This window comes from Harpia harpyja, chromosome Z, assembly GCF_026419915.1.
Source record: "Harpia harpyja isolate bHarHar1 chromosome Z, bHarHar1 primary haplotype, whole genome shotgun sequence".
NCBI classification, from domain to species: Eukaryota; Metazoa; Chordata; class Aves; order Accipitriformes; family Accipitridae; genus Harpia; species Harpia harpyja.
In genome coordinates, this window is record NC_068969.1 from 110,613,676 (window position 1) to 110,634,183 (window position 20,508).

A 20,508-nucleotide genomic window follows, 5' to 3' on the forward strand; every position below is an offset into this window, starting at 1 on the left:
TAGGATGATCTGAGATATCCTCAGGTATTCAAAACATCCCGATGGCACTGGCAGATCTCACACAGGACCTGAGGGAGATATTGTGCATGTCTGGAGCAAGAGCTGGAGACCAGATAGCACTGCCTGAGCTATCTCAAATCATAGAATACATCTAGGTGAGGGCTACTGAATAAAGTCTTTAACATTTACACTTCAGGTATGGCTTATATTTTCTGTTATGGGTGTAGACAGGTATTCTAGAAAACAGTAGCCAGAGGACCCATCCTACTGCAGTTTTTTCTCTGGGTATTCTTCCATGTTAACCAGGGGTGGTAAGACTTCAGCCTCTAAATCCTGTGAAAGTCCAATGAAAGAAGCTCTGTTTTTTTCTCTCTTCTATTGCTGACAGCATATTTATCCTTCTCTTCAATTCCTCCCTCTGAAATAGCCATTCAGCTCCTTTTGAAACAAATGGGCTTAGCTCTAAGGTTGATACCTGACCTCTTCAAAATTATTTAAGATGCCCCAGGGCTTACTTGTTCATTTCTTGACTTTCAGCTGCCGACAACCAGAAGATGACCTATGGAACTGTACTTTCTCTATTATTCCTACCTCTATCTCTTCAGAATTTTATTGCCACATGGAATAAAGTCTTTAAATCCTTCTAAAAGAAAATACTTAAACCTAGCTTCATCCAGCTTAGCTTGATTCATTCCACTTAAGATTCAAAACTTTTGTGGTTGGGTTTACCCACCTCCACTTGGCAGCTAAGACCTCTAACATATAGATCTCAATTAGATTCCCAAAGGGTATGAAGGCAGGACTGAGAGCCAGATTCCAGCAAGTGTTTGGTAAGAACAGGATAATTGGCCTCAAATACATTAAGAAAATGCAGTAGTGAGAAAGAGAACAATATGTGCCCTACGTCCAAGGTAGAACAGCTGAGTAATAAGGTTTCATCCACAGAGAGGAAGCATGAGGAAAGTCTTTTTAACAACAAATGAATCACTGAAGCTCCACAGAGGTTACTGAATAGGATTCCTGCACTGGAAGTCTTTAAGTTTGGTAAAACCTTGTTAAGGCAGGAAGGTGGACAATATTACTTTTTTTGTAAGTCTCTGCCACCCTTTTAAGTCAATATCGAATTATATTTTAACTCATTAATTGCTCTTCTGGGATAAATAGATTTATACCTAGAGTGAGGTATCTTGGCACCTAAATGAGCTTTCACAGTTTGGCATTAAGAATCCAATTCAGAGGCTACAGAAACTTTTAGGTTCAGATATTACGAGCTCATCAAATCTAACAATTTTTAAACAGATGAGAACTATACTGATACCCAACTCCCTCGACAGAAATTCAGGGATATTTCTTGGAGAGAGAGAGAAAAAAAAAAAAAAGAGATTAATCTATAGCTCACCACTAACTAAACAAAACCTTTCCATTTCCTTGCTTCTCCTTATCTGCATCTGACCTTGAGTGTCTCTTATACCTGACAAGGAATTAATATTTTTCATCTACCCTAACTCTCATTTCTCACACTCATGATTGAGGGGGGGAGCTATAATAAACATGAACGTTTAATCAATAGCCTTGTATGAACCGAACAGTAAAGCGCAGACTGAATAATGAAGAAATACAATTCTTACTCCTGTCGCATCTTTAATTAGAGCTTTACTACATGACGCAAATTACTTCGGTCCTGTGATGTTACCTGAGATGTTTAAATGTTCTACAAAAGTATTGATTTTGGTTTGAATGTCAGATCTTGCACTTGGCAACTTTTTCTGTGAAACAAATAGATTACACTTGGAATTCTAATTAAGCTGCATTTCTCAAATGAGCAGCAGACAAACAGCAGTATAAGTGTACAATTATTGGACTATAGTTATCAAGCTTCATATGGGCAAAATGACCACAATTTTGAGTACTACCGAATAGCACATGATTTGCTTTGAATGAAAGCTTTCAAAGATGAATGTCTGTATTCTCAATATATAATTTTCTATCTTGAAAAAGATTGTTTAAATAGTTCAAATGGTACATTATTTTTATTTTTGTTTAAATAGGTTTGGTTACTTAGCAGTGAGAAGTATTAACCTTTGGAAAAATCAATTGTCTTCTCATCTTGTCTAGTTAAGAAAAACACACACATGCAAGAAAAACTGCACAGAAACCTGATAGAACTAGTCAGCATGGAACGCAGCCCTCACTCTAAACTAAGCTTTCAACATCCATGTGATGCAGTAGATGGGCTGTGGCAAGGACAGTTTCAAAAATGGAGCTGAATAAAAAAGGAACATCACTGAAAAGCTGAAGGGAAAGACCTCAGCTGTTTGCCATGATCAGTGAGTAGCTGTTACTCAGGACTTATTCTTCATTGTGTTTTGAGCTACAGGCTTCTTGTGCCATGTCTTTTGAGTACATTGGCTTTGGAGACCTTCTGAGATTGTACGAGATGTACCTGTAGAAAGTTCTGTCTCACGTTCATCAATAAGATATAGACCATTCTAACATAATTTTCAATTCTTTCATCATCTAAAGACATAAGCTTCAGATTTATGTTTAGGTCTATTGTTGCTACTGGTTTTCTTTTTTTGTGTGTGATTTTTAACTTCTTCCCCACATGCATCAGAGCTGCCATCATCCCTTCATTGGTCTTAACAGTGATAAGATTCAGACAAAAAGAGAAAACAGTCTTTACCAAGACATGGCTAGTTCAACATTGCTTCCTATAGCAAATTGACAAGAAACATGAGTAACCCAATAGACTAGTAGCCTCTACTACTAGACATTTATGGGTTTTCTAAACTTATTCAGTTTCTAAAGAGTTGACATAATGTTTCCAAATGTTGGAAGAGATCTTAAAATTCATGCTTCAGGGATTAAAATGATAATTGTTAAATCCTCCAATTACTTGTATGTCCCTAACTCTGAATTGTGGCAGGTTTTCTCTCTCACACACACACACAGAGAAATATGCACACAGAGCTAAAGGACAATCTCTGTCTTTGCAATATCTGCCACATAAGGAATTCCATCACAAAAAAACTTTGACCTCTTAGTAAGCCATTTCAGAAATTCAGATGAATATTACCTGTTGTGAGTTCATTATATTCTCCATAGTTACTGTTAATTAAAATCCTCTGAAGCATCAGTGTTCTGACCTGGTCATTACATTCACTACACAATAAAGGGTACTACACTATAAATGTATGGGAGTGAAAATAAGATATTTCAGAGAGAATACAGTAACTCTAGCAATGATACTTAACAGAAATAATTTTACAAAGGAAAAATGTGGAACTTCAGTTTCCAGGAAAGGTAGTAGGCCTCACTACTGCATGAATGATGTAAAAAATTCCTCTGTATTACGGAATTTTTCTTCATGTTACTTTTGGGGGGTTTGTGGAATTAATTAGCAATAAGCTTAAGATTCCTTGCAAAACATTAGTATTCCTCAGACATGAATATCTTTTAGTTTGCTTTTTATTTGGAAGCCATTTCTAAGCACTACTTTTCCCTTCAACAGCTTTTTCACCACCTAGCTTTATAATATAGTGTCAAAATTTCACAATAAGGCTAGTAGAATACCTAGCGAGACTAGAACACTTAGACCACCTATTCAAATTATTTGCCTGCCTCGGAGTCCTATAAGTTCTGTAAACCCCCTTCTCAGACTAAATCACATTGACAATAGAGCTCAAAGGCACAGCAAAGAGCACCAGGCCCACGGAGAATAGCAGAAGCCATGTAGGAATCCAGGAGAGTATAGGAGGTCCTACAGTAACCTCAGAGTACACAACTGTAGTGCAAGTTCTACTATATTGCTCCCACTTTTATCTCGGAGCATATCCTAAAGAAAAACTTGTAAATTGGAAAAGAATTATTCTCTGTTTATGAATAACCTATTGTTCTGACCTTTTTGCTTTGAAGTCAGTACTTGCTCCAGGGTGATTCAATGCTATTCTTTGGCTTTGATGTACAATCTTAAAAGCACCATTACAGGCATTTACTGGAAGGGAATACCTTGTTGCCATGGCTACTAGTGCATCACTTGAAATTGTGATATAGCTGGATTTCATCACCATGACACTAATTTTCTCCAGTGCAGCAATGGAGGGACTAGATCATAACTATATTAGATGCAGCAGAGTTGCATTTCCTTCTTTTAACTTCTTAAAGTTTGTATGGGTGTAAGAGTAAATCTGTAAGCCAAAGAAACCCATGATAACTATTGTTTATGGTGGGGGAAGAATTAGAGAGTACTTTTGGCTTTGTGTCTTCCTAGGAAAAAATGAAATGCAGAGTCCTGTAGGAAATCAGCTGTCAGGCTTACCATATCTCCACTGCTATGAGATAATGACAGTCAAATTGCTTTCCTGGTGACTGCTTGGCCCTAATCCAATGCTCACTAAGTTTTCTCAGCTGAATGCAGAACAGGGAGTTGTGGTGTGAGGAACATTTCTAAGACCCTTGGGGCATGTGTTTATCACAGACAGACCAGGTAAAAACGACCTGCACCAAAGAGAAGGAAGCATCTGTACAATTTTTGTCTCCCCAGCAGTTCACATACAGGCAACTTAGAGCAGAAAGTGTGATGAAATTGCCATTGTGTTTGGAAATAACCTCTAGTTTCAGGTTCATCACGACCCAATCCAGCTTAGTTGTCCCTATACCTGCTGCACAGATGTGCGTTGAAACAGCTGTAATGTCCCAGATAAAAGACAGATCTATAGAGAAATGTACAGCAGGTGAGTGTGAGATTGCTTTTCAGCTGGGCTGAATAGAAAGGAACAGTTTTCTACTAGCACCTGTCTTCATATGTCTTCAGGCTACAAGCTAAATCTTTAGAAGTTAACTGAAAAAGAAAACTTTCTACAGCCTTCTAGTTGAGGGATTTAAGGGAGAAAAAAAAAACCCAACCAACAAACTAAATCCTTCATTCATCTGATCAGGGGAGCCTCATAGTCATGCTCTCATCCTCAAACATTCAGCACACATGAAGGATACCAGCTGAAATCTCTTACATCTTATTGCCCTCCTCACCTAACTTGAGCATCTAAGTAAGAGTCATCTCACCTGAAATATAAAGAAAGAAGGAGGAGGCTTCAACTGTAGGTTCAGGCATCTACTTTCAGAAGTTTACAGTGAAATACCTGCATCTGAGTGTCACTGTAAGAGCAGGATTCACTTTCTCACAGAGAAAAATCTAGTACCATTAGAAATATCTTCTGATTGAGACATAGCTGGCAGGTACAACACAGGTCTTATGGAAAAAAAGACTTGAAGAGGGAGCTGAACACTCAGCAGACTGCACAATTAATAGACATGCAGTGAATCACTCCTTAAATTTGACCTAAGGTCATCATCTAGGTTCAATGTATCCTCAAATGAGAGCTATCAGCACCTTCAGGGTGTTATTAGTGGCCTCAGACATCTGTATTAAAATTGGATAAAGTGTGTTTGGGAACATTTATTTTTCAGCACTGAATATTGAAAGGACCTTAAACAACTACTTAGGCTGGATACCTTCAGTTAAATACAACCAAGATGATCCTGTCCTCGGTGTTTTGGTCTCAAACAATTTTTAAAAAAGTATTTAAGTTAATATGTTTCTGTAAAATAATCAATTTCTGCAAGAAAAAAAAGTTAAATAAAAAAGGACCAGCTTAATCTGTTTCATTTTTAGCATCATTATTACCTCTGGGTAATCACAGTTATTCCCAATTCACCCTAATTTTGGTGGAATGCATGAGTGGCAAAGTCCCCAGTGAACTCCCAACATGCTTCCTAATCTTTAGCTTTCAGCTGCCAGATGTTGTAACAAAGTAAAGATAATTGTGTCTGAGAAGTTGCTAAGTATGTATTTGCATAAATTTGTCATTATTAGGAGAGTTTGGTCCACTGCATTCTTAATGCATAAATTCCAAAGTGACTGATGTGCGAATGGCTTTTTGTCTAGAGTCTGGTTCAAATCCATTCCTAATTAGAACAGCCTGATTTTGAATCTACTATTTTAATCACCTTTTCTTTCTGCTTTTAGCACATATATTGCCTATTTTGGTCATTCAATGATGGGAGGTTGCTCCCCTCCCCAGGCCATCCTTGTCTTTAATACTTAGAAGACCTTATAGCTCAAAGTGACATCAGAAGCATCTTTAATAAATACCTGGCTTACATCAGATAGGTGTTGTGATGTTTGAAATTAAGTTCAAGTTTTACAGTTGTCATGGTTTAACCCCAGCTGGCAACTAAGCCCCACGCAGCTGCTCGCTCACTCCCCCCACCGTGGGATGGGGGAGAGAATCAGAAGGTTAAATGTGAGAAAACTCGTGGGCTGAGGTAAAGACAGTTTAATAAGGAAAGCAAAAGCCGCTCACGCACAAGCGAAGCAAACCAAGGAATTCATTCCCCACTTCCCATGGGCAGGCAGGTGTTCAGCCATCTCCAGGAAAGCAGGGCTCCAGCACGCGTAACGGTGACTTGGGAAGACAAACGCCATCACTCCGAACGTTCCCCAAGGTTTATATGCTGAGCATGACATCCTATGGTCTGGAATATCCCTTGGGTCAGTCGGGGTCAGCTGTCCCAGCTGTGTCCCCTCCAACTCCTTGTCCCCCCCAGCCTGCTCGCTGGTGGGGTGAGGAGCAGAAAAGACCTTGGCTCTGGGTAAGCCCTGCTCAGCAGTAACTGAAACATCCCGGTGTTATCAACACTTTTCAGCATAAATCCAAAACATAGCCCCATACCAGCTACTGTGAAGAAAATTAACTCTATCCCAGCCAAAACCAGTACAACAATCAAATGGTTTTGTTGCAAGAATTAGTGATCTCAGTTTGATATAGGGTTAGATGTACATCATACTCTAGTCAAGTCCGATTCCATAAAAGTTCAGTTAAAAATATTAGCTTGTAAAACTGTTGTGGTGTCAAAAGTTTAAAGAGCGTTTTTTTATAATGAGTCCTCTCTAAGGCAGACTGGCTTTTCTCTTCTGCTTCCAACATTTAGATGTAGATTTACCAAGCAGAGCTGAACATCTGAGAGCAGCTCTGTGTCTAAACATACCCATTTGCATTCACTTAAAGTGCAACGTATTTTTCCTGCAGAAATCACTAAACAGAAAAATGGCTCTTGGTTTTTAACTTTAGTTAGCCTATGACACACAGCTGTCATTACTCACAAGGAATGAGAAATACTGATTTTAACTTGTCCCATAACAATATCCTACAGAAGAGTTTGAAATAAATTCCTCCCTTCCCCCACATGGTAGCTCTTCAGATTTCTCCAGTCTTCCCTCTCGCTCTGGAAGAAAGCTTTCGGATTTAAGGAGTGACTATTCGACACGTATATGCGACAAAAAGCCTAATGCCATTGATTCTCAGTGTTGCTATTTAACTTCATCTGTTGACAATTAATTTGAGATATATAAAGCTACAAATACATTTTTAATGAAAAATGTTAATTTTTTATTATTCTTGATTTTGTAGCAAGAATGCTGCACTCCTCTAAAACGATATCTAAATTTTACATGCAGTTCATCTTGCCCATAATTTGCATATATATGTGGAGACAGAGATTGTAATTGAAAATGTTTACTTTATTACCTGAACATTGTCAAATTTTGGTTGCTAAAGTGACTTTTGTGAAGAACATAAATTTTTTAACCAGGAAGATTTTTCCATTAGAGTTTTTCCAAAATATCAAAAAAATTACCTTATTTTCAACAAATTTAAAGTAACTTAGTAAAGAGTTCTGATAATCTAACAAGATTCTGTTCTTCATTTATTATAGCCCAGAAGACTACAGTAAGATGTTATTTTTATGAGAGTTTAGTCCTCCAGACATGCTGTAAGATTTTTGTCATATTTTAGCACTTCTCTCTCCCCATTTAAAATCTGGCAGATCAGAATATGGCTAGGATGAACAAACATCGACGGAGAGGGAACAGAGGAGATGCTGATTCTTGGAAATCATTCAAACCTCAAAAAAGGGTCAGGTTCAGGGTGCCCATTTCCTTAATTAAAAATCTAGTCAATCAATCCCAATGTCTCTCTCATTCACATTAGAGTGCCAAACCATGTCAGACCAGATTCTTCTCTGTTTTTACAGCTACATAATTGAAATCTGAATCCACTACGGTATGAATGTTAATGTGCCATTCCAGTGGCATTCATAGTCCCCAAGTTCTGATCTTCTACACAATGGTTTAAGAAATACAATCAAATAGTGAAAAATAAGGCTTCCTTTGGGTTCATCTGGTGAGCAGAGAAAGCTTCTAATTTTATAGAAAAGAAAAAAAAAAGCAGTCTGTCCATTCCTCAAAGTGGTGATACAGAGCCAAGCTCTATGGGGTTGCTGCCTGGATTTATTGTATGTCACACAGATCAAAAGTAAGTGTAGGCAGCTAAAGAGTCTTGATACCCAGCTGGGTAGGATGGTTTGTGAGCGTAACAGACACTGACTGTGCCACAGCACAATACTTCTGCTTGCCAAGTTAATTAAGTTAGGATTGAACGCCCATGGACAGGAGGTAATAATATCAGCCACATACAAAGGATATGTGATATTGTAGATTAGGCTTATAAGAACTGCTTTGTCTCTCTGACAGGGAGACAAAAATGTACTGCCATTAAACTCAGAGAGGGGACTCCTGCCATATTCAAGAACATGCTTTAGTTTGTATTTTTTTCCCCTTTATTCTTTCTTTTTCCCATTTAATAAAAACCCACGCCTTTGAGCTATATGCAAGGGAAATGGCAGAAAAGGTGACAAGCCCAGGAAACCGCCAGAGGTGAACTTTTCAACTCACAGCAACATCTCAAGGCAGGCTGTAAATAGGATTACTTTTATTAGACTGCTGCCCGCTACAGCCATTCTCGTTAAGAGCCTGTCACTCTGCCCATTGTGCACGGTGGAGTGACGGGCAGCCCAAGCCTTGGGGACCCAGCACAGGGCCCCCACGCCACCCGTCACTCAGGTGGAACCGTCCCTTTGAGTCAATAACAGCGTCCGTCCAAAGCAAAAAACAGGATTTCAGTGTGTTTTACAGAAGATGGGCAGATGCTGGGATTATCCTTGCGACAGAAACACGGGTCAGCAGCGGAGGGCCAGGTGAACCACCAAAAGCCTCCTCCCCACCATGGGTGGGCCTCCGATGAATTGAGGTATGCACCAGCATGTCACCGTGGTGACTATATTGATGGTTAAGCCCTTCTCTGGTTTAGAGATTTTTTTTTTCCCCCCTCTCCTCCTAGTCCAGTGCCTGAATCACAAGAGACTCGAATAAGGCAATGCTCAGTCTGGGCTGAGTCTTAAAAAGAAATAATCAAGCTTTCAGGTAAGAACTCAAGTGTTTCTAAGGTCTGGGCCACTGCAATGCAAGGTGGGGTGTAAAGATCAAACCATTCTGAGGGAGGCACGAGGATTATGGCAATGTCTGCACCTCAGATTTCTGGAGATGAAGAAGAGTAGATCAGAGAAAGGAGAATAAGGAAATGCAGTAGGGAGAGCTTCCTGGAAAGCCCAAGAGTTGCAGCAAATTTTTTGTACGATGTACCTCTTACTGGAGCTCACAGTCAGTAGATGTAGAACATTACATCTGCAAGTCAACCTGAGTTCCCAAGAGAGGAGAAAGCTCCTGTGAAATTATCAATTTTCCCCACTGGAACCTGAAATAAATATATATATATAGACACACGTGTGTATGTTTAAGCACTTGCAACTCCAGTTTCTCCAAGCCTCTAGTTTCTGTAAAAGCCCAGTTCAAGCTGGTAAGAAGCTCCCACACTACAGGAGACTCACCTCGTGCATTTTACTCTAAGCAATCCTCCATTTCACAAGAGGATTTGAATGTTTTGTTCCAGACAAACATTGCAGTAGATATTCAAACTGCATCAACTGAAATATTTTCAAAGTATGAGATAATTTGAATTCCAGACACAATGTAGCAGAAGAGGGAAGCTGGAAGACTGTGGGCCAGACTGGAGAAGAGACCCAACAGTCAGATTTTCCTCACGTACTTGGCCCTGACTCTGCAAAGGTATGTATGTACTTGTGTGAGAGATGAACACAAGTTGAAACACTTTTTAAAAAGGATGTACACTTTTAGGTTGCTATTCTGTTAATTTTGATTAACATTACTAAAGTATTACTAAATTGGATTGGTTTATAAAAATAATTAGTCTGGACATATCTTGCAGGAAGCATTGCAGCAATAGGTTTCTACTACCGTTTACTATTTCCTTTCTCCAAGAGGTTTATAGGAGTGCACATCTCTCAAAACATGAAAACAAAAAGCCATTAAAAAGATTTTATAAAAGCTATTACGTTTCATGATCTGATTATACTTATTCTGTTTCAGGACAAGCACACTATTTGGAAAATTATAGTCTTAGTCCAGTCACCTTCTCGAGAAAATTCCTACTTATATTCCTGACTGGCATCTCCTATTTCTCCAAGTGATTTTGCTCAGTTTGCATGATACAAATCATCATCTATACAGAGGAAGACCAGGTCCAAATTCATTCCTGATTTATCTCCACCAATGCACAAAAGAGTAAAGAAAATCCATTAAAAACAAGGTTAAAAAGGAGAAAGAAAAAAAAAAAAAGACACAGCATGAGCTGGATGGAAGATAAATGCCAAAGACCTGATTGTCATTTACATTACGGCAGAATAAAGAAGCTGTGAATGAGAACACAAGACAGGCTGTGCTTCTGTTTATTTCTAGCTAAAAGTGTGTTGGATTTTGGGGGCGGGGGGGGAGGTGTTTTCATTTATTTGTGCGAAAGTATTTTTGCATTAACAGGAGTTGGGTTTTTTTTGAGAACTAAGTGAAAGGTTCAGTGTTGAACTGATTTTACAAATCCTCCAGCTCTCCAGGATTCACTTCTCTCTCTCTGAAAGGATCTGTCTATCTCTTCATCACAGGCCTTACAATCACTGGCTATTATGCAAGGGTCAAGCTCACTCTGAGAAAGAAAAACATACTAAATTAAGACATATAAGAGATTAACCAGCTCAGGTTAATTGTGTTTTCATTTTCTTAAGAATTTATCAATGCTGTAAAATAAATCTCATTATGGTTTTGCAGTCATTAAAGGAAAATAGGACACTGCATAATAGTGACAGTCATTATCTTCAAATCTGAAAACAAGAATAGGAGAGCAATTCTTTCCAGTTGGAAGTATAACCAAGTGGCTGCATTTAACACCGTTTCTATAAACTCCCTGCTATTTCTTCATCTTCTTTTTCTGTTACTATTCAGCAAGAGATCTTGTCACTCTTGCTTACAGTGTCATCCATGCCTGTTGAAACTACTATTCCTGTGAGCTTTCCTTTCCAGGCCTTGTAACATCTTTTTGTAACTGTGTGTTAGAGGCAAGCTAGCTTCCTCGTGTGATATAGTCTTTCTGTGTCAATAATTGAAAGCACAGAGAGCGCTTGATACTGGCCAAGGGGAGGTGAGGCAGGGGGAAGAGGGGAGGGTAATAATAAAATAAAAATAATATCTATATTCTTGCTACCTGAAATAGAGGATCAGCAACTTCCTCATGTCTGAGTCTGCCCACAACTCAGTACACTTTTGGAATGAGGCAGTTGTGTTTTACAAAGACACTGTCGCACACCAGAAGTATGCAAAGAGCGGTCACAGGGCTTTCCCTCAAGTTGTACCTTACCAATAAGAAGTGACATGTACAGCCCTGTTGAAATACCAGTATTCTGACTCACTGGAGAGCTGGATGCACATGCTTTTGGGGCTGGGCCTGATTTTATTTTATTTTCCACTTGAGCTGCAACCTGAAGCACTAACTGAGTCTCTCCCAGAAAGCCAGTCCCAGTTCCCAAGGTACTCAGCCAAGCTCACTGGGGGCACCCGATCTCACTTCAGATGATGAAGCACCGCATTCTCTCTTGCATTCTATTAACTACCATGAAATACATATTTAGTGCTATTTAAACTGTTGTAGGAAGCGCTGGGGAGGAGGCTGTGCAACCCTCATTACAGTGACTAAGTGTTTACAACAGCAATCTTTTTAGCAATAATGAATTTCCTCACGTGAATGAGGGCTCCCAAGGGTAAAGGGAGTATCCAGCAATCAAGAGCCTTGAATTTCCTTTGTGCTCATTAAAATGAAACAAACAAAAAAAATCCTGCATGAGGGAGAACCACAAAAAGCAACCAAGGTGTCAATCTGAACACCACAAACCTGCCTCTAAGCAGCAAAAGCTGTGCAAGCACTCCGTGCTTTCCATTTTGCAGAAGATAAAACAGGAACCAATTTAGAATCAATATTAGCTCAATCTTGATTGATCTTCCTTAACTTTAATCTTCCCACTTCAGTCACTCAAAGGACTCTTTACAGTTGAAACTAGAGAGGGATTCTTCCAGATCTTAAGCCATCTGAATCATTTTCAGACCAAGTCCAATGATCCTCATATATTGCCAAAGTGAGTAGTTTTGTCATTTACTTAACTCCCGTGTTTTCCCTGATGCCACTGATGGTATTACAAAGTTACAACAACCTAACAACTCAAATGTTTTCTTATCCATAAATGATCCTCTGTGAAAACATGTATTATTTTTCTTTTTAACCTGAAGTGAATGGAAAGATACACTGGTATAAGAAACTGAAGTATTATACATAGCCCTAATTAAATAGGATTTTTCATAATTGTAGAAAAATAGGATGTGATCTTAAAAAATTATTCTGTTCCTGGCTGGTAAAGACAATAGTTCAAATGCCAGGGAGAAAAATTGGTGAACAAGGAAGCCTCTGCTTTGATAGTACTTTTCCCACTTTGCTTCTGAGTAAAAGTTAGTATTTCAAATCATTTTCAGGGTCTCACCTCTTCAAAAATATTTTATTACATTAGGACACTTCAAAATAAGCACTGTTTCAAAAATGGAGAAAAAAAAAAGTGGATAATCTGCAGTTCAGATTTTTCTCATTGCTAAAGTGAGTCACTTGGAGATTTTTTCCTAAATTTGGAAAAAACCACCAAAATAGGTCCTTTGTGTTTTTGCTAGTAGTAACAATTAAATAAATGGTACTAGTAAACCAAACCAAGTACATGATTAAGCAAATAGTCTTCAATTATCTCTACTACAAAAACCTGAGCTTGATTCCTCACTCTGCATATTATTTTGTCATTTATATCTCTTACAGTGCTTATGCCTCACTGCAAGAAAGGCCCTCATCTGTTAAATGGGATTAATAAAGCTTTCTCAGCACACAAGAACAAGTGTGTCAGGAACTGAGAAGTTTACATACTGTGGCAGTATGACTGGACAGCAAACCCCCAAATTTCCAAGGATTTTAATCAAAGACTTATGTGTAAGATTGTTAATATTAATAAGTGTTCATTCCAATTTTAGCAAAAACACTGTAGTATTGCTGCTACCTCACCCTCTAATCGCACAGTTGCCTATATTTTAAAATATGAAGTTATTTCATTGTCTGAATTAGAATTTGAATTTTTTTTTCAGTTAATAAATCATATGGTTTTTATCAACGGTTTCCTAGATAGGAACAAAACCCACCTAAATGGAAAAGATTCCCCCCCCCCCCCCCCCCCCCCCCCCAAGATTATTTGCAGCTTTCTGACTTCCAGTACAGCAACTGTTTTCTTTTAATTTTTCGTTTTGAAGTGGCACCTTCTTGGAAAAGCAACATTTATTTGGCTAGAAATCTAAAATGTATAAATTACACCTGACCTCCTGCCCCTAGCGATAGCAAGGGGGTTAGATTCTATTCCTGCTCCCCCCAAGAAAAAAATAATCCCTAAAGTATTACTCATTTTTATAGCCAGAAAGAGCATTTCTTATAACTAGGCTAAAACTACTCAATTGTGAAAAATGACACTGAGCATGACTGAAAGATAAATTCTCCTGGGAAGAGAAAAAGAAAGAGACAAAGAAAGAAGATAAAAAAAAAAGTGTATAGGAACTTTTCATGTCATGTATTTCTATTCTTTCATGGCCTGGAGCTACAAAGCAATGCTTGCATTTCAACAGAGAGTAGGGGACGAACTACTTAAGCTAAATATCAGTTTTTACTTGCTTTAGGGGCCAGCAGTTATAGTTGCCCATAAATGTTTTGTAATAGGCAGGCTCGTAAATCCAGGTGACAAGCTTCCACTTTCAGCAGCTGTAGGAACAGGCCACACTTGGACTGGGGTTTAAAGCACATTGCCCAAGTAATTGCAACAGGGTGATTTGGAGTTTTATTTCTTCTCCTGTATTTCAACATTGGTCAAAGAAAATGCATTCTTAATGGAAACACTTTGTTTCTTCGAAGTGCTTTATAGCCAGAGATAACAGAGCACTTCTGAAAGCATTTGCGTACAATCGTCCCCTAAAGCCCAAAGTGTCAAACTTGAATATTTGACCTCACACACCTAAGCCTGTACTCATGTCTGTTTGCAAATCAACTTGAATGTCAGAGGGACTTCCAAGGCATTGCCAGGGGAACAACTTCAAAGGTGTCTCCAAGATGAACACTGTGGCCAAAACTCAACTTGGCTACTAGGTGCTGCACGGTGCACATCAAACTATTCGCTCTCTGAAGTGTATCTGCATCTCTTTATGTCAGCAATAATATTGTTAATAATTATAGACTCCATACTAGGTCCTACTGGCCTTTTCCTGAATTACCAGCCCATTTCTGACCACAGCTGGTGTCCCTGATGGCTGAGGCTCTGCTACAAATCCCAGTCTTTCCAACAGAAAGAAGGAGGGAAGGAGGAATTGAGGAAAATTGATAGTTTAGGCATAGGACTCAAGCAGAAAGACACAATACAGAAATGTATAACACTCTTATCAAAGATATCAATCCAGCGAAACCAGGGAGCTTACCTTCACAGGGAAGAAGTCAGATAGGGACATAACAGCATAGACCAAGGCCATTTTTCCTCTGTCTAGGCTCTTCTCCTTGTCCATCTATTGTATAACCCTTCTCACCTCCTTCAGACAAATTTCACTTCTAAATTAGGGTAATATTAGCTTAGTCTTTACCTAATTGGCCACTTTTTTTTTCCCCCTTGTAGTGGGGAGAGGTTGAGTTTAATGAAATTCAGCTGAAATTGAATTCCCTCATTAGATTTTCTATGAGGTTGCCACATTTTTGTCACAGTGACTGTCTTCTGCTGTTACTATAGTAATTCTGCCCTTATTTACAAAAGGTAGCCACAAATTACTTGACTTTGTTCTCTGCCTATTACTGAGTCGATTATTGATTTAAACATCCAGGTGTACAGAGGCAAGAGAAGAGGGAAGAGTCTAGCAAATTTCTAAAGACTCAGATATTTCTGAAAAGGTTATATATTACTTTCTGAAGATGAAATAAACTAGAATCTCAGTGGTGTCGAGCTTAGGTGTTACAAGACCATAAGGGAGTCTCCATGAAGGGAGGGCCTTTAATTAGTGTTTATGATGTTCATCAGCTAAGGGTGGCCTGTGAGCATAATTGTTGTTGATCTACCCAGCTGGTATGTATGGGAGTTGTAGTAGTTTGCTCTTACTGTTTCTCAGTATGTATGCTGGCTGTAACAGTGCTCAAAAATGTTCCTTCTGAAGTCTGGTGTCTTAATCTTTACTCTATTTTTGGCTTGTTTTGCTTTAGTTTCTAGTTCATGTGCTCTTTCTCCTTGTCTTAGGTTGCCCTTTTGCATAAGTCCCTTTCTTCCTTTGGTCCTTTCTCTATGTTTTTTTCCCTGTTTCCTTGAGCGCGTACATATGTTACCGACCATTAAGCCTTTATTTATTCCTGAAAATCTCTGCGTAGCCCATAATGTCTTACTGGGTGATACAGCTTAGTACTGAATTCAGTCACACAAGATACTAAAATTTCTTTCAGTCATCAGCTGAATAGTTAGATGGGAGCCCAACAGTTACCAAGGGAGAAGACTTTGCAATAACTCTTGCAGTCACTTCAGAAGTGACACTGATGGCTCCAAAAGATTTGGTGATGCTGATCTATCAACATTATATTTAGGTAGAAGAGGGAGCATGCCATAAAAATGGCAAACAGATTACAGTGAAGAAGTATCCTGAAGAATGGAGGTAAACGGAGGAAAGAATATAGAAAACAGAGAGTGCAAACTTTGTTGCCTGAAATATTGAAAGCGAAAAGAGTACACCTGTAGTTTGCCTAATTTTTGCTATTTATAAAGAAACTTTTCCAATAATCTGGAGACAACAAATTAACTTTCAACATATATAAATATACAAAGTATATATAATAGGAAGAGAAGATATGTATGATGAAGAGAAGGCTGAGATTTTTTTTCTTCTTTCTTCTTCATGTAAGGAACATATGTCACCCTTCATTCTAAACACATCTTAAATCTCCCCTTACTGGTCCTGACTGTAATTTGCTTCTGTAGGTGTCTATTAACTCGGTGTGCAATGCTCAGTGGTTTAGATACCACTATAGTTGTCAGTCAAAGTCTGCTTATAAGTATTCGTATTTCTGTCTTGTAGCTGGGGATCTCTTCTCCCTTCAAGCTTTCCTCCCTCTACTACCCATGGACAGTCAACAGAGTATGCTGAATGCATAGGAGCATCATTATATAATAAACAATTGTTAAGTGGTCACTAATTGACATTATGGCGTCCTCTCAGCCTGTGACATGCAGAAAATGGAAAGTCAGCCCAGTGTTGCTCTGCTGCCAGAAGGTTCACCTTCAAAGGTTGCTTCCTTGCTTGGCAGTAGCCACCCGTCCTGAGCTGACCCTATGCACTCCTTCCTCTTCTTCAAGGGTAGGGTCAGCCTCCCGGCTAAAACACCTCCAAATTGACTTTTCTTTTCTTTCTTTTTTTTTTTTTTGTCATCTGCTCCAACACTTCCTTCATTACTGTTATCTTGTCCTGTTGGTGAAAACTTTGCTTCCGATGAAGACATGTCCCCTGGTCCTGATCAGGATCCCCTGCAGAGCTCCTGAGCATGTCTTGAAAACTTCTGTGTGTGAGCTACAGCGGCCAGCAAAGATCATAAGCACTCAGGACAGAAAGCTCTGATGTCTGCATGTAAGCCTGATCTTCATCTCTACATAGAAAACTGAATCTGCAGTTATTCTGGAGAAGTGAAATTTTTCACTTTTCCTCTTCAGTTTTCTTTCGGTTCTTGAAACTGCCAATTTTTCATGACTCCAACTTTAGTGGTTCAGTCAAAATTTAGTCCTCACTAAAATACAGCTGAGATCTCCCTTTGCATCCAGAACATATTCTCTTCTGTGACTTGTGTGGAGCAAACCCCTTCCTGCCATCCTGAGCAGAAATACTAATTTTCCAAACCTCAATTATGTTTTTATTTCCATTCAGATAAGTTCCATACAAGCTCATTAATTTACACAGTTTAATTTGGGCCCTAACAACAATGGTGATGGTAAAATAATAATGTTAACAGTTGCCAAATGTAGTTGAGATTTTATATAAATGAGATACGAACAAACCCTGAGATTCCACACAGGAATTAATTATTTAAAAAAAGTACAAAGACAAAAAGAAAAAAAGTGAGAGGACTAGAACCTTTCCTGCTTAAGAAGAAAAAAATAGAGAGAAATATTGTTTAATTTATCATCATGATCTTTTGTGTCTTTCAGCATTTGGCATAAGTTATTTTCCAGAAACAGACTACAAATGAAGAGACTGAAATATGACTCTGTGATAAACAAAAACATCAGACAGTAAATAGGGAAATGAGAAATAGAATTACAGGTGCAAAGTAATTATTATTGTGCCACAGCATTTCAGCTGCTAACCATTTTTTTTCCTGCATATTCTATCAAAGGGATCAGCATTTGGCTTGCAGAGCCACTGATGTTTTCAAGGTCTCTGCATTCATTAGAATTTAGTACTGTGAGATTTTGCTTTGCTTTGGTTTTTTTAACCTCTTTTATTCCATTCAACACATTATGGAGGGAACATTTGTATTGAAACACTGCCTAGGAAAGTAAAACACACCAGAATGGGATACATTTTATTGATCAGTTATATTTTTAATTTAAAAATTAATTATTTTCAGTCTCTAGAATGTCTCATAATTTTTTATATGTGAAGTTTGTGTGGAAATTTCAAATTCTGAAAGGCTTACAAGGCTTTTGCTATAGATAAGCCCTAGAAAATACCATTTGAAATATAAATAGTGACTATTTCTCCATCTCAGAGTCAAACTAGAGTTAAAAATACAGGAAATTCCCATCAGGAGAAACTACAAGGATCCACTCTGAATAGAGCGTAGAACTGTAGTCATACCATGGTCACAGGTCATGATTGAGAATTTATTAGGTACCTTAGTATGAGGATTAGCTATAAGGCAATACAGCATAAACTTGATCTCTAACGTCATAGAAAAGCCTTAATTTAAAGGACAATTCACACCATTATGAGATAAGCATCTCCAGAGACTCATCCCCCTGACCTATTTCTCTCCGTTGACAAAAAAAGAGCCTAGGGTGACTGGCTGGGGTTTAGATGTCTGACTTTTAGATATCTCAGGTGAGATAAGACAAAGCCCACCCGTAGGATTCCTGTGCTGTGAACGGTGATGGATCAACTGCCCCAAAGGGAGCAATCCAGAAAGGGGCTGTGCTGAGTGGAGGTGCGAGGCAGTCGGGAAGGTGGATGGATGGCAGGGTGGGCAGCTCCGACTATCTGCCTTGCTCCTTGGCTGGGGTCCCTAACGTGAGGATGGGGACAAAGTGCCTCTGCCCTTACCGGGCAAGAACGTCCTGGGGTTTGGCGCAGCTCAGCGATACTAGTGGTGCAATTTGTTCAATAGATGGGTAGGTCAAAATCAATACATTTAGAAGGACCTATTATATATTCTATAGCAATGAGGTTCTTCAGCATAAAAGACAATCTCTTGCCTTAAACTTCTTGTTATCTCTCTGCTTAACATCAGACCAGCAAGGGAGTGAAAAAAACAAAGATAAGAATCACCAACATTTTAGCAGAAACATAAACTTTGAAGAGGTGCATGAGATAACACAGCACTAGGCTCACTGACTCTGCCTGTCCCGTATTTGGCGGTTTTTAACCAAGTAGGAGGATTTCACTGCATGTTCATACCCTAAGGAAAGCTGCAGCAAGCTTGTGTTTCCCCCCTCTGCAGGGTCGTGTGTCGTGGTTTAACCCCAGCCAGCAACCAAGCCCCACATGGCCACTCACTCCCTCCCCCCCCATCCAGTGGGACGGGGGAGACAATCGGGGAAAAAAAAAGTAAAACTCATGGGTTGAGATAAGAACAGTTTAATAGAACAGAAAAGAAGAAACTAATAATGAAAATAATAATAAAATGACAATAATAATAATAATAAAAGAATTGGAATACACAAAACAAGTGATGCGCAATGCAATTGCTCACTGCTCGCTGACTGATGCCCAGTTAGTTCCCAAGCAGTGATTCATCCCCCAGTTTACCTCATACTAGACGTGACATCACATGATATGGAATATTCCTTTGGCCAGTTTGGGTCAGCTGCCCTGGCTGTGTCCCCTCCCAACTTCTTGTGCCCCTCTGGCTTTCTTGCTGGCTGGGCATGAGAAGCTGAAAAATCCTTGACTTTAGACTAAACACTACTTAGCAACAACTGAAAACATCAGTGTGTTATCAACATTCTTCTCATACTGAACCCAAAACATAGCACTGTACCTGCTACTAGGAAATTAACTCCATCCCAGCCAAAACCAGGACACCGTGGAAAATAATTTCCAAGTATACTCATTAGGATTGGGAATTTTGGGGAGAGCAAGTATGGCCAGCTGAGACCTGCAACCCTGTCTATTTTACTGTAGGTTAAAATTTAAATTGAGCGCTCTGACTACATTTCCAAAAATACAGTGAATGCCAATGCCAATTCTTTATGGCAAACACTGCGCCAACTGTTTGTGGCCATCTTTGTGTGTGTGAACATCCGAAGCAGAGGACACAGGGATGGAGGAGGAGATGGCACTGATGGGATCTCTGTTCCATTGCTGGGAGGGTTTTTTTTTGGTTGCTTTGTGGTTTTTTTTTTCCCCAAACAAAGTTTTTGCTGCTCTGTGGTGTGTTTTGATGGCATTTGTATTCTTTGTTCTGGCAGACTGGAATTGTCACACTGAAAGATTGACCAGTGTGTTGTGCCAGATAGGTAATCTAATGAGCAAGAGCGCATTTTGCTTTCATGATGTGAACATGATGCTCCTTATCTCCCCAGGGAGCACACTTAACACTCGTGTCCTCAGCTTCACGGAGCTGTGGAGGAGACACTCCAGCCAGGAAAAATTCTGATGATTGGTAGTTCTATTTTTCTAATCGGAAAACTGATTATTTAACATGTATAACTTCACTTATGAATACACAAAGGCATATAGAAGGGTAAAGTATTGTTTGGCTTCAAGAGAATTTAGTCCTGCAGGTAAAGTGGAGTTTGGACTTTCAGGTGATGTTGTCCTTGCTAGAAAATAGCATTGCTAACTAAAGCACAGGAACGGTACTGATGCCAATAAAACTTAGACTTCTCTTTTCCCTGAATCTGCCTATA